This window comes from Nelumbo lutea, chromosome 7 (assembly GCF_056320005.1).
Source record: "Nelumbo lutea isolate HS-2025 chromosome 7, American lotus-T2T, whole genome shotgun sequence".
Taxonomy (NCBI): domain Eukaryota; kingdom Viridiplantae; phylum Streptophyta; class Magnoliopsida; order Proteales; family Nelumbonaceae; genus Nelumbo; species Nelumbo lutea.
The window spans coordinates 12,631,291-12,647,705 of NC_142690.1; the positions used below are offsets into that span (position 1 = coordinate 12,631,291).

The 16,415-nt window shown below is 35.1% G+C and overlaps 2 long non-coding RNA genes across 2 annotated transcripts; one reads left to right on the forward strand and one right to left on the reverse strand.

The window, feature by feature from the left end:
• The first annotated feature begins 11,160 nt into the window (after positions 1–11,160).
• On the forward strand, positions 11,161–12,694 carry LOC148845153 (uncharacterized). The gene is made up of 2 exons (XR_016101917.1): positions 11,161–11,377; positions 11,584–12,694. It is a non-coding gene; the product is annotated as an uncharacterized LOC148845153 (long non-coding RNA).
• Positions 12,316–13,966, reverse strand: LOC148845154 (uncharacterized). The gene is made up of 2 exons (XR_016101919.1): positions 13,383–13,966; positions 12,316–13,214 (listed from the first exon to the last, which is right to left on the reverse strand). It is a non-coding gene; the product is annotated as an uncharacterized LOC148845154 (long non-coding RNA).
• Between the last annotated feature and the right edge of the window lie 2,449 nt (positions 13,967–16,415).

Consider the following 16,415-nt stretch of genomic DNA (forward strand, 5'->3'; position numbering starts at 1 on the left):
TTCAATTTTTCTCCAGCTTCCCCTGAATAGTTGTGAGCAACTGGCCGAAAGATTTTCATTTACAGAAAGGTCCAAATATTTCAAATTGGGAAGCTCCGAGATACCAAGGGGAATCCTTCCATGCAATCTGTTGTCGCTCATATCCACATGGACAAGGCTGCTCACATTCAAGATCCAATCTAGTATGTTTGAATTAAAGTTATTAAAACTGAGATCAATAACTGCAAGTGATGTAAAATTAACAACAGATTGATGATGAAGGGATGGAATGACACCCGAGAGACCACAATCTGATGAATGCAATTCAGTCAATGAAGATAGCATATTTGGCAGTTGGATCCATTTGGATCCTACCAGTGAGAGGTCCACTCCGTTCAACGCCAAGTGTCTCAAGAAACGAAGACCACTTATCCATTCAATATCAGCTAGCCTTTGAGTAAACTTAACAGTTGGTAGCAATAGCAGATATGGATGGAACACAGAAGAAGAGATATCAAGAACCCAAGAATTCAGGAATTGGGATGCCTTGAAATGTGTTGCCACTCAAGTCTAAATGTGTTTCAATGACTTAAGTCTTAACAAAGCAGGATCAATCTGCCCACTTAAGTTCCAGAACCCATACCTGTTGTTGGAAGAGTCATCATAATAAGGGTCATATGGATATGGATTGTGGAAGTCGATTCCAATTACGGCTCCAGTATGGTTGTTGCAGATCACCCCCTTCCATTGACAACAGTTGCTTCCTTGCCATGAGGAGAGCCGATTTTCAGGGTTACGAGTGCATTTTTGAAGTCCATAAGAGCTTCTTTATCAGATTCTAAGCAATGGATGCCATCAACTCTATAGATTGATTCTCCTGACAAGAAGCACAAAATAAATAAAATCCAAGTAACAATAGAAAATATTCCCATCATCTTGATGAACAGCAACTCTCAACTCACAAACTCAATTGCTATGAACACTTGATTGTGTATAATTCTCTTACTGCAGTTCATTTGGTTTTGAGTATTTATCAGCACTCCTCTATATCCATAAGTTGCTTTTCTAAAAGAAAATCTGTAATCATATATAATTCATCAAAACCAGAAATAAAACTACACTTTTCCCTCTCTTTGAGCAACTTCTTTTTTAAAAGAAAGGAAAAAAATAAATCTGAAGTCGTATTTCGTTCAAAATATGTATAGAAAACAATTTCCTCTTTCTCTCCCTCATTATAACTACCAAAAATACAGTCTACAGAACGAGTTCTCTGTGAGATATACACAATTCATTGAGGATTGGAATAGACGCTAACGGCGGGAATCTCTGTTAAAGGTTGTCTCTTTTATTGTTGGTGAGGGGAGAAAGACGCAAAATAAAGGGCAAAATTAAGTCTTCATAAACATTTAATCCCGCATGATGGATGGAGTACTAACAAAGGGGAGGTGTGTGTTTGCTGACTAGACCTAGCAAAAAGTCAATCAAATCCACGATCCCGACCCGATCCAGTCTCCTATGCAGTGACCCAAACTAGAGGTTGACATGACCTGGCCCAACCCAAAAAAGTCCGAGTTGGATTGGGTTGGGTCATGGGTCATCGCTCGGTTGCCTATTTTCATACCAACATATTCGAGCTGGTGTTGAGTAGGTTGTGTTTGGTATCATTCTCATTCCATGCTAAAATGTTTTGGGTAGTGTGGGTGGTGCAAGTTTTAATGGTTAGAAGAGAAATCTGTTTGGTTAATACTTAATGTTTATGGTAGATATGTATTTGGTATGTCCTATTTCACGTTGAAGCGTTTATGTCAATCTAATGGACAAGAATTTTCCAAATCTAGGATTTCATCAAATTATATTTTTCTCCAATGTACCGGCGAGTTATGTCTGTAAATGTGCTATCATGAGCTTGTAGCTACTTCGAGAAGAAGAAGAGGTTGAAGCTTATATAATGAAAAAGATTGAGGTTATATAGCTTTGCTCAAAGTGTTGTATGATATGTGATGCATCGTATCATATCAGCTAAAACATTGTGAGATGCAATGGTCCTTCAATACCCCCTGTTTCTATTTTCAAATAAAACGCTTTTTGACTGTTTTCAGTTAAAACAGTCTCAACCAATAAAAAATTCCCATTGCAATTCAAAATGCCTAGGTGGCATTGATGTAGCAGGGTTTCGGCTGGAAAATGGTTATGGTACCAAATATATCCTTAGTAGGTGCTTGGCATCAATGTCATCATTTCTTCAAAAAATAGCATCACATCAAAATCAACAGAAATTCATTTTTTGAGAAAACATATGTTGTTTGGTTAGTCTTTTTTTTTTTTTTGAAAAACGTTTTCACCAACCATGCATTAGAAATTGAGAAATGTGATGACTTGGGAAAACATCCTTTTATACTATCACTAACAACAATATGTTGACATGACATTGAAAAACACCTATGTGACAACAACAGCAATGGTACTAAATAGAAAACCTAAGAAAACAACATGCTTATGAAATATCGTTTTTTGAAAAAATGACTCAAGAAACAACATTGGTTCAAAACACTATCCTAAACAGTGAATCATTCAGACCATTTGAACTGAACAATTCAACCTATATTTTTTACAACTTGTTCAAAAACCAACTGACCCAAGTAATCAAACCATTGACCCATTTGACCCATGGATTACCCGTAACCCTAGTATTTAGGGTTAGTGTCTAGCATTTGCTGAGCTGATTCAAAAGCACCTTAAGTCCTTAACCCAACCCAATTATCAGGTCTATTGATTATGTCACCGAGAGATCTAAGTCCCACAAAACAATAAATGGGATTAATCTAATTATCTAATTAAATTCTACAAATCAGTGAATTCTATGACAGACTTATGGTGTATCCATGTCACTATAGTTGTTCGGGTTGACCATCGCATTATGGCTTATCTGGGTTATTTTAGACCCTATTTTACATCCTTTGCCCATATTCTAATGGATGTTGAAATCACCTCATCCAACACCAAAAAAATCTTTACTAGCGAAAGTAGCAATGAATTTTGCGTTTCAAAAGGAGAGTATAAAAGTGATAATACATACTTTTTAAAAGGAGCATTTTATTTTTGTGGTCAAAAAGTCTGGAGTTCAGGGTGGATTCGAGCTGAGTCAAGCCGAATAGTATTAGGCTCGAGCTCGACTTGAGACTATTCTATAAGGCTTGAGTTCGAACTCAAATTCGATTCGAGCCAGAACCTTGAATTCGAGTTCGGCTCGAGTCAAGAATTCATAAGCTCGAACTCGGCTTGATTCAACTCACTTTATATTTTATAAAAAAAATTATATATACTTTTTTTTATTTTATTTAAAAAATTAAAAATTATACTAATTAATAATTATAATATTTTTATTATATATATATTCGAGCCGACTTGTGAACTTCACCAAAGATAATAAAAAAAAAAGACAAAAATAAGGTTTACTGAATTCGAATTTTGTGAGGACAAAAACCGTCCCCATAAAGAAATAAAAAGAATTAAACAGCAGGCTATGTATGTCATAAGTATTGGGTAGAGATGGAGAGAAGGGAGGAGTTTAGGGATTAGAATGGGATGAATACAAGTTAATTGGCTCAGCTAAGATAATTATCCATTCGATGGATAAGAGTTTATCCACGTAACAAATAATGCATGGCGCATGCATGATGGATCCCATGTTAATATCTTATCATTTTCCTCCCACATAGCTGTAACAACATTCAAAGAATTATTTTAAAAGTTTGTTGTCAGCATGTCCTGAATTATTGATCCCCTTGCTTGACACGTTAATTGATAATAATTCTACGCAACAAGAGAAAATTTTGGCTGCCCGAATTTGACATCCTTGGCTATCAATAGGGTTATGGCTGCATGCCACATTATTTCATTATTCACCCACCCATGACCCATACGTCTAGCATGTATGTCCATCACCTAGCAACATCATCTGATACCACACATCTCATACATTGTGGGTTCCATTTGATGGGCCTCAATTTTATACTAAAATATGCAGTGTCAGAAACAAGTTGGTAGCTAGGGCATTGGAACTTGTTTTATTGCCAAGAAATCCCAACTAGCCTAATATATCTGGCACCCTCTATGTGAACTTGACATTTCATGTAGGGGAGAGCCCTATTTTATAACCAGGGTTTATTTTATTTGGATAGACAAGGTTTTCAATGATAGGCATAGATGATGATTAGTATAAAGCTGGATTGTCAATGACTAAGGTATAACTAGAAAGAAATGCATACTTTAATAAATAATACAGAGATAAATATTATAGTCAACAATATCGGGACCCTAGAACATATACATATCATATAATAATTATTACTCTATTTCAATTTTTATTAAGATTTTTGGAAATTTATTTATTTAATATCTTTAAATAAATAATAATTTTATTTTTTTCAAATAATAAATATATTTTCATTTTTAACACATAGTTGTTTTGATTTACATATAATTGTAAAATAAAACATATAAGGTAGGTAAAATAAATTGTTTTTATTATTTTTAGTTTTTATTATATTTATGGGGAAAATTAAATCTTAAATTATACATTTAGGTTTTTATAATTATAATTTTATTTCAATTTTATAATTATTAAAGTTCAAAAACATTCCAAAAGAAGTCAATAGATAGTTTTTATCAAACTAGCCAGCAATACACTTTTATATCAATGCGTGTTGAACCATAACCACCAATCCGATGTGATATGGCCCGAAATGGAGGCATATTGTGCCAGTACACATGAATCATGATATATATACCCTATCTTGGTGTATCCTGTATCCATGGCCATGGATATGGATAGAATGGACCCATATAAGAGCATCCTATCAATACATTAAACCTTAACTAGTTTAAAGAAACAACGCAATGACCTAACTTCTAGCTCTGAGTTGGCATCATATGTGGTAATGTAGGGACATATTTTTGGGGTATCGTTTACTAACAAAGATGTAAATGCACCAACAAATACCAAGAAACCCTACCTCCAAAACAAAGGTTCTTTTCTTGGTTATATGCCTTTAGAGCCATTAGATCATTACCTAGATGTTAATGTATGTGTAATAATGAGTCGATCATCAGAAAATATTTAAATTTGATCACAGAATGAGAGTCAATATTGTTAGGACTATGGACCGGATATGATTCATTGACAATGATTCACAATAAGATGCTCAACTTCTAGAAAAACTCTCCATACCTTTAGGGCTGTAAATGGATCGGATTCAGATCAGGTTCAGCAAAACTCAAATCTAATCCAGTTATTGAAATGATATTTCTTCTTATGTATGTCTCTTTTTCCCAACAAATCATATCATATATTCATCTTTGATGGTTTGATCATCTAGAACCAAGGTTCAAAATGATCAGATGTCCTAATTAGGAAGGGATGAAGGGTATTAGCCTTTAAAAGAAATCAGATGTCGTAACTCCCTATATTCAGTGATTAGTGACCCCAAGATAGATACGATAAGCTCAATTTTACATTTTCAATTAAACCCTACACCCCCCCCCCCCCCCAAAAAAAAAAAACAAAAAACAAAAAACAAAAAAGAGAGGCCATTGCTTGAAAAGAGAATTTCACATGTGGTCCAACTGATTGATACCAGTCCAATATGTGGGTCGGATATCTTTTATTAGTGCAATAGACTTGTTTTTGTTTTCTCTGAATGAATCTATACTATCTATATTATATATATAAAGCAAGGTTGTCAAGGCAGCTATCCTCTCCTTTCTCCTTTTCCCCTTTCCCTTCTCCTTAACTTTCTCTCCTTTTCCCCTTTCCCTTATCCTTAACTTTCTCTACTTTTCCTTCCTACCACTCCCATTAAGCCAAATTAGCATATTCACTATTATGATCTCTCTCTCTCTCTCTCTCTCTCTCTCTCTCTCTCTCTCTCTCACACACACACACACACATACACATATATAGAGCATAAAACCAAGAATTAAAGTATCAATACGATATTCCCAATACAAGGCATATTGTATCCGCATCCATGGTCATAGATATAGGATATGCCACGACTGGGTACATATCTCACAAGTTGTGTGTATCGGCACGATACACTACCGTATGAAGTTGTATCACATCGTATCAGTGGATGCGGTCTATTCGATATGCACGGATACGAAAGTGTATCCGTGCCTAGTTTGACAAAACTGTATATTAACTACTTTTGGATTGTTTTTCATCTTTATTAAAAAAATAAAAAATAATTATAAAAACTGAAATAAGTAATTTAAGATTTAAATTTTCTAAAAAATAAGTTATAAAAATTATATATTTCATCTACTTAAAATTATTTATGTATTTTATTTTACACATAATTATATGTTAAAAATGAAACATAGTTATTATGTGAAAAAATAGAATAATTTCCCCAAAAAATAGAAAACTATAATTATAAAAATTGAAATGAATAATTTAAGATTTAATTTCCCAAAAAAATAATAAAAATTGAAAATTATAAATAATTTATTTTTTCTACCTTAAATGATTTATGTGTATTATATGTTAAAAATGAAAACATCGTTATATTTAAAAAAGAGGTATTTTTTATATAAAAATACTAAATTAATAAATATTCCCAAAAAATAATAAAAATTAAAAATTATAATTATAAAAATTGAAATAGAGTGATAATTATTGTTTGATGTTTGAACGCTCTAGAGTTCCGATATTGTTGATTGTAATGTTTCTCTTCATATGATCTATTGAACTATGCATTTCTTATGTGTTTATACATTATTCATTAATAACTCAGTTTTTTATTTAGTATCATTAATGTATTTATGTGATTTGTATGCATTTTCCTATTGTATTCAAGTGTTTCTATATCTTTCGTTACGCTTCCAAAGCGTATACATATCCGTATTGGTATCCGACTTGTCCGATACAATACCCAATACTGATAGTTTGATCCTTGTGCAAAACCTTGTATTTTGTATTATTTTGCATGTATTTACATTATACATATATTTGTATTTGTACTCCTTCGAAACTGAACCTAAGAAACAAATAATCACCCTACTTCAATATTGTGATCACATTATAATTTGAAAAAAGGAAGAAAGAAAAAAAAACAGTAAATATCTAAATATATAGATGAAATACAAGCAAGAAGTTTATAGGAGTTAAAAAGATAAACTGGAACAAAAGAATTTGAGAATAATAATGTCAATGGTTTTGGAGGCCATCAGATGTATGATATTGATATTTACATATGAGCATAGTTCTACAGATGTTAGGAGCATGTACAAATAAGTTCAGTTACAACAAGATTAGGATAATAGGGTGGGGATTATCCTAATAGAATAGGAATTCTAAGAGGATAGTCATGGATCAGTTCTAATCTTGGATGTGTGATGCATTGGGTTGTGCATCATTATCCTCAATACACCCCTACAAGCGAAACAACTTCGAGAAGATGTGAAGCTTGCACCGAAGATGAAGTAAACGTAGTGTTGGAAGAGACTTTGTCGTGATGTCGGCTATTTGCTCCTTTGATGAGATGAACTTGACTTACAACTTTTATTTGAGAATTAGATCTCATAGGAAGTGAAAATCAACTTCCACATGTTTGATACATACTTGAAACACCGGGTGAGCAGCTAAGTGTGTGGCTCCCACATTGTCGCACCAAGCAAACTAGAGGAGTTGTAGATGGGAAACCCAAATCAGTTAGGAGTGACTAAATCTATAGTAATTCTGTCACTGAATTTGCAAGTGCTCAGAACTCTGATTTTGTGCTTGAACGAGCTATTGTTGCTTGTTTCTAAATACACACAGTATCCCCTAGTGGAATTACGACCGTCAGGACATCCGACCCAATCAGTGTCACTGAATGCATGCAACTGAAGAGAAGTTCACTTAGTGAACTGAAGACCAACATCCAACATTCTTTTTTTTTTTTTTTTTGGCAAAAAATAGGGAGGGATGATCATGTTATCCATATTGTGCATTTGTACCTAATTTTTAAGAGCAAAAGTTTTTTTTGCTCTTTTGTTGTCAAAAAGTCTTGAATTAAGGCTATGTTTGCTTTGAAGGCAAAGGTAGGGAAAGAAAGGGAAAGATATCAAAACCTATACAAGGTATGCATAAATTTCTTTGATTTTCCTTTCCTTTCCCTACTTTTTCCTTCAAACAAAATGAACAGCCCTTTCTATCAAAAAATAATGAAATAATAAAAAAAAAACAGTAAAAAGCTGCCAATAACTGATGTCCAGATCAACAGGTCGACAGTTTGATTGGTCGGTCAGTGGTTTACTGACCAAATCAATGGTTTTTGGCCAAAAAGTCGTTCTAGGCCAAAAAGTGTCATTTCAATGTTGCATAGGTATTGCCTTAAAACATCACTTAGTAATAAAGGCATGCAGCATTTGTTTACGTAGGTGTATATAAAGATGAAAATTTAAAAATATATTTATATATTCCTAGTTCTTTACATATAAAATAGTGAAAAAATAATTTTTCTTATTTTAGTTATTAAGCTTCAAACTTATTTCTTTTTACATAGCTTATATATTATGAGAATTACATAAATCAACTATTTAGCATAAGAGCCACTATTGAGGCTAAATCCCATTGCCACCGGGGCGGGGGGAGGTTAAAGGTTTAGGGGATGAGCTACCCTAGAACCACCCATGTTGTGTTACCCTAAAAAATAAAAAATAAAAATGTGCTTAGCATGAGATGAATAACCCAATACAAGGCAAATTATATTGGTTTAATACATAATCAGCACGAGATATTCTACAACTGGTGGTATATTCTACTAGTTGTGTGTATTAGACTAATACGGGTGTGTATCAGTTCGTTTCGTTGTATCGATCGATACACATCGATACCAATCAATATACAACTATGTGTTCATGTATCTTTCTACTAAAAAAGAAGATGGGGTAATATGCACCCAAATCAAGTAATACAATAGCAATTAGTGTTTAAGCTCCTAATCCATTAAGCCCTTTAGCCTTTCGTGACATAAGTGAAATAAAAAATTAAAAAAAAAAACTTTTTATTAACATCATTATTTAAATGCAATCCAAACAAACAATACATATTTATGTTTAACAACTCCAACTGAAAATTAAAAAAAAAAAAAACAGTATTCAAAATTAATATTTTATAAAATAATGAAAAATAGTCTATCAAATTCACATTTATATCAAAAGATTAATTGAATCTCAATAAATTCATAAAAATAAAAAATTAAAAATAAAATAACTGTTTTAGTACTTAAAATTTATAAATTGACACATGGTATTTATCTTAAATTTTTTATATTTTTAAAGTTATTAATTAATATTTTAATTTACCTTAAACGACAACAAATTTATTATTTACAAAATATTCAAGAATATAATATTAAATCGAATCTATTGAATATACTAATCTAAATTTTATCAAAAATGAATTTTAACTATAGAAGAAATATAAAAATAAAAACATTAATAATAGAATAATCATTTTAGTAATAAAAAATTATGAATTTTCATATGATATGTATCTTAGAAAATTTAATACATATGATATATTTTAAGTTGAGATTATATATATTTATAAATTATTAATTGATATTTTAATTTACATTTGAGAATTTAATATTTGGTTGACTTTTTGGTTAATGTAAAAATGTAAAAACAGAAATTTAAAAAATAATTGATATAATAATTAAAATATAATAGGTGCATATTTTTTGTGTTTTTGACTATTGATTAATATATTATAAATAAAGTTGTATGATATATACGCATCTTGTTTATTAATTGTAATATATTTTTTATATATAGCATTAAAATATACATTTTTATGTATTTATACATTATTTGTGTTTATGGGCATTTGAATTTAAACTTAGTATTATTAATATATTTACAAAATTTGTATGTGTTTCCATAGCATATACAAGTGTTTTCATATTTTTAATTTGTATTTATGTGTTTCCAAAATGTATTCATATCCAATATGTCCAATACGATATTTGATACTGATACTTTAATCGTTAGAATAACCAAGATAAAAAACAATTTTGAAATTGTTTTATTTTCAATTTACACTGGGCATTGTATTTATTTTGTGAATTTACAGCACCCATCTGGACCTTGATTTCTAATACCTTTGCAATCCGAAACAATGGAATTAAGCTGCACTTCTATCTGCCTCTGTGAAAGAAATTTTCGGAAGTTTGAAGTCGCTTAATGCCAAGGAATATGGATTAATAACGAGTGTTAACGAGGAAGCGGAAAAGCTGGAAGACATCTTATTGACGATTGAAGCCGTGCTCCAAGACGCAGAGCCGAGGAGCAGCAACTAAACAATAATGCAATATGAGATTGGCTTTGGAAGCTTAAAGACGCTGCCCATGATGTATTAGACGAGTTCTGGATAGAAGTTGTTTATTGGAAAGAAAAGAGCGAGACGCATTGCCACAAGATTAAAACTGTTATGAAGAGATTAGATGTGATTGCTGCTGAAAGGTCCAAAATCCATTTGAGAAAGATCAAGGAAGAGAAGCTGTAAAACAAAAGATGATAGACTTATTTTCAGTCATTCCCATTGTTGGCCTGGGAGGCCTTGGCAAGACAATGCTTGCTCAGTTGGCTTACAATTATCAGAATGTGGATTTGCGTCTCTCAAGATTTTAACGTGGCAAAGATTACTGGATAAATTATTGAATCTGCCACGAGGCGAGGAACCATGTATGATGTCTCAAATTTCGACCTTTTAATTTGCAGCATCGCCTACAAGAGGTATTAAGTGGGAGGCGATTTTTACTAGTTCTAGATGATGCATGGAACAAGGATTTAAACAAGTGGGACGAATTGAAGAACGCCTTAATGAAAGGAGCAAGAGAGCAAAATTAATGTAGTAACCACTCGTTATGCCCAAGTGGAAATCTGATACGGATCCCTCCTTTAGACGAAAGCCCGTATAGGAGAGGCCCAGCCCATTAGTTCATGATCTGGTAGAAGGTTCACGCAGGTTGCATGAACCTTCTCACCGAACTCTTTACTTTTTTCGACGGTTATTATTATAACCAATCATTGGTTAGCTTCCAATTATTTGTATCTGTGACGTGGCAGTGACCCACATGGTTGTAACCGTAAGGATTGCCTATAAAGTCCTTATGGAAGCATGAATAAAGCGTAGGGAATTAAGCTAATTATTTTCCAATACACCGAGCCTTCTAGATTTCTCCTGAGCAGTGCCGGTAGCACCATATCTGGGAGAGGTAGGAAGCGCTCTTCTCGGAGGAGCCGAGAAAAGGTCGATACCATTTTGGTATCAGAGCCAACTGATCCTGAGGAAGCAGCGATGGAGGATGTGCATAGATTACAGGGCTCTTAATAGAGCCACAGTGAGGTATAGGCTTCCAATACCTATCATTGATGAGTTGCTCAATGAGCTGTATGGGGTGAACAGTTTTTCCAAATTGGATCTCAGATCCGGATATCACCAAATTCAGATAGACAAGAGATGAACACAAGACGATATTTCATACTTATGAGGGGCACTATCAATTTTTTGTTATGCCCTTTGGTTTAACCAATGCTCTTTCTTCTTTTCAGGCCCTGATGAACGAAGTGCTCAAGGATTATTTGCGGAAGTTTGTACTAGTCTTTTTCAATGATATATTGGTGTATAGTAGCAGCCTTATGGAAACCCTGAAACATCACTGGCTGTTCGTAAAGAGGAATAAGTGCAAATTTGTGAAAGAGTACAGAGTCATAGCACAACCGCTGACCCAGCTACTGAAGAATGGAAGGTGGGAGTGGTCTGAGAAGGCCGATGCAGCATTCAAACAACTCAAAGAAGCCATGACCCTCCACCCCTGTTCTGGCGCTTCCTAACTTCTCAAGACCGTTTGTTGTAGAAACGGATGCTAATGGAATGGGTGTGGGAGCAGTGCTGTCTAAAAGGAGGGATCCGTATCACAGACATTATGCGGACAGTGGATTCGTATAATTTGACAGGTTTGTTAGAAGATGATTGCTGGGAATTGTTTAGAGAAGAGCATTTGGGGTGCATGGAAGGAGAGGTTCCAAATTTAGTCACCATTGGAAGGGAGATTGTGAAGAAGTGCGGTGGGTTCAATAGAAAAGAAACGGAATGGTTGTCTAAGCTAAGAGATCATGGGAATTTACTTGAAGATGGAACTGGAATTTTACCTGTCCTGAAGTTGAGTTATGTTCATCTTTAACCACATTTGATGAAGCAATGTTTTGGGTATTGTATGTGCATTATTCCCTCGAGATTATAGAATAAAAAAGGAGACTACTCTGATTCGATTTTGGATTGCAGAAGGTTTTATTCAATCATCAAGAAGAGGTGAGGATCGATGTAGAGGATGTTGGTAATGAGTGTTTCAATTCAAGATGTTGAGAAAGATGAGTTTGGAGACATTCTATGGTGCAAGATGCATGACCTCCACAGAAATTATGTTACAATAACATTAATAGGGTACGCCATTTTTATCATTTCTCTGAGGTAAGTAACTGCAAGAAAGTAATTCTTCCTAAGCCTTTCCATGATTCAGAGAACCTACGAACCTGCTTTAGCATTGCAAAAAATGGCGAGGTTCTAATTATATAGATTCATGTTACACATAATTTGAATTTGAGTTGCTTTGTACTTGATTTACATGGTATGCAGATAAAAAAGCTACCTTATTCCATTCCATTAATCAGCTTAAGCACCTACAATTTTGACCTCTCTAGCACTAGAATTAAGAAACTTCTAGCATCCTTTGTAAATTTGCGGACTTGTGAATTAGCAGAGCTTCCAAGACACTTGAGCAAAATGATAAGCATCTTGAATTCAATGAATCTTACTGCTGGCCTTTCCTATCATAGGATTGCAGGATTTCCGCAGTTATGTACTGTCCCCATCAGATGGGTTGCTTGAAAGCAAAACCATTGTTGCGGAAAACCCAAGAAAAGCCTATTTGAATAACACCCAAAATGAAAGTAAAACAGAGATAATTAATAAAAAAAAAAAAAGCAAGCACAGAGAACACACACCATTATGAAGAGCTCGCTTTTCTGCCAGTGGAACTAAACAACCTCACATCTCTTCAGGTCTTTGATATTATGGGATGCCCAAAACCAATTTGTATACCTAAAAAGGGAATCCATGATGTCGTTTGGAAATACACTACAACATCTCGTAGCCCTTGACTCCTTGTACATCAATGATGAACCTGAGATGATTTGTTTGTCAGAGAGCATGCACTGTTAGTCGGTCAAGGTGTCACGGATTTGAGTGTCAGTCCCCATTTACAGTGAATAAATCATAATGGATAGAATTAATCTGTAAACTAAAACATACATATCTGAATCGATTCATTCAAAACTAGTTTAGTGCATACCTCCAGACGCCATAACCACTGTAGTTGATGTCCTACTACAATTCGATGTGTATTCGATTTAGCCTTTGATCCTCGAAAACAAAGTCCAGTTGCGTACACGTTGCCTTTTTATTCAAACCAATGTAGCCGAATTCAATATAGTAGTCTTTCACCAATACGATGATCAGTGTTGCGAGGACGGAACTATTCTCTTGTGCCACAAAACAATCTCTCTCTGTGTTCTTTCTATCTCAGTCAATCAGTGCTGATAGTAATGGAGCTTGGAAATGAGATTAGCAGTGAGAGATTTCATATCATACGCCCAGGGAAGAGGGGTCCTCTCTTTTGTCTTACTAGGCAGCCTTCCTATCAAAGAGCTTTCCTAATTAAGGAGATTTTAATTCCCTTAATTTTCTCCAATTAAGAGTTTCCATTATTTCCAAATTAATGAAACATTTCAAATTTAAATTGGATTTTCAAATCTTTTAATTAAGGGGCTGTATTAAGAAGATGTTTAAGTCCTAACACTCACATAATGAGCTCTAATTTGAGTGTTTGGATTTGGATCAATCAATCTGAATCGTAGCCACTATGATGGGCCACAATCCGGGTCCTACCCTGATGGGTATTTTCTAACATGCATCACCTCACCAAACTTGACACCCTGGGAATTTCTCAATGCCCCAAACTGGAGTGTTTGCCAAAGTGGATCGATAACTTGGTATCACTTCGGCAGCTCAAACTTTCACAAAATCCAAACCTGAGGAATCTGCCAGCGGCAATACAACATCTCCATTCACTTCAAAGATTAGAAATCTATGAATGTACGTACCCAATTGGAGAGACAGTGCAACAAGGACCCAGGTGAGAATTACGAAAATATTAACAAGGCAAAAGAATAGAATTGAAAGAGGTAATTGAGTGGTGAGTCAAGCACCAGCTCGTGACTCGTGAGGTATTTATATTGTATTTAGTTACATGCGAAATAGAGTTCTACAAGAAGTGAGAAAGTACAGATAACGAAGGTAACTGATAATGTGATATACATGCCTCTAATACGTGTTTAACAAAGTTACGTATCTTTATCATTATCCTCAATACGCCCCCTCAAACGAAACGGCTTCGAGAAGACTTGAAGCTTGGATTGGAGATGAAGAAATCATGAACTCGGTAAGGCTTTTGTGAAAATATCAGCTATTTGATCTTTGGATGAGATGAATTTTACTAAAAGCTTTTTTTTTTTTAAATTAAATCACGTAAGAAGTAAAAATCAACTTCTACATATTTGGTGTGTGCTCAAAACAATGTATGAACAGCCAAGTGTGTCGGGCCGACATTGTCAGACCAAGTGACCTTGGAGGGAAATCCTAGATTAGTCAAGAGGGATTGAATCCATACCAGTTCTGTTACCAAGTTGGCTAGTGCTTTGAATTCGGCTTCAGTGCTGGAGCAAGTTATAATAGCTTGTTTCTTCGCACTCCTTGAGATGAGGTTGGGTCCCAAGTACACACAGTACCCACAGTACATTTATGATCGTCTAGACATCCGGCCCAGTCGGCATCACTGAAAGCATGTGGCTGAAGAGATGACAATGGAGTAAAATGAAGACCAACATCCAATGTACACTTGAGATAGCGAAGGATCCGTTTCATAGATGACCATTGAGCATCAATGGGAGCATAAAGAAAACGGCAAACCTTGTTGATGGAGAAGGAAATTTCCGGCCTAGTAAGTGTAACATATTGCAATGCTCCAACTATGCTCCTATACTCTGCTAGGTTCAGAAGTGATGACAACTTGCAGGATGTTGACATAGGAGAAGATATGGGTTTTGCACCAGCCACCCCACTGCACCATAGGAGATCTAAAATATAACGGCGCTGAGATAACATCAATCTGGTAGATGTATGATAAGTTTCGATGCCCAGAAACAAGTGTAGGTGACCCAAATCTTTTAGGGCAAAGGTGTGTGAAAGTGATGCAATGACTTGAGAAACAACTTGAGAAGAGGACCCAGTGATTAAGATGTCATCAACATAAACAAGAATAAATATGGTTACCTGACCCCGTTGATAGATAAACAGAGAGGGATCAGCTTGAGAGCACCAGAAACCAAGATTGGTAAATGCTTCACTTAACCGAGGGAACCATGCATGTGGAGTTTAGCGTAAACCATACAACACCTTGCATAGTTTACAAACATGTGTAGGCTTGGATGGGTCTTCGAACCCTCTGGGTTATCTCACATAAATGTCTTCATCCACAAAGCCATTTAAAAATGTATTGCTGATATCAAGTTGGCATATATCCCAGCCGTGTGAGATTGCTAAAGCAATGATTGTACGCACCGTGACCAATTTAACCACCGAACTGAAAGTATCAGAAAAATCATGTCTCGATACTTGATTGAAACCTTGAGTTACAAGATGTGCCTTGTGGCGTCCCGATACTTGATTGAAACCAAGCACGATATGCTTGGTGCATAGCATGCTGCCATAGAGGATTCTTGGCTACAATAGAGTATGTGGTTGGTTCACATTGATATGGATTGACATTGGCAAGGAGAACAGCTGGAATGGAGTACCGAGAAGTCATATTTTCAAGGGAGGCTGCAGAAGTCATTGACCTTGTGACCATGGTGTGGGTGCATAGTGGAGCAAGAGCTGGAACGGCTGGAGTAGAGTCAAGTAACTCTTGAACTAGTCTGGTGCATTGTGGTGGGCCTGAAGTGGACGATGGACTAGAAGTGGATTTTGTAGCAGTGGAATTAGGTGGGTGAATCGGAGAGTCTGATGGTGACATATCAGCCTCGGCAACTGTAGAGGTGACTGAAGGAGGAGATACAACATTCATCATGGAATTGGACAGAGTACCGATGTGGAGCCTGTAAATGGGCCAGCAGCTACTCCACCTATGGAAGAAGAGACACCATTAGTATTCTCACGAGAAATAGAGGATTGGGAGATATCGGGAAAATAGGTCTCATCGAAAATACATGTCGGCTGGTGTGCTACTCCTTGCCACTAGCAACATGAAAGCACATGTAACCCTTAT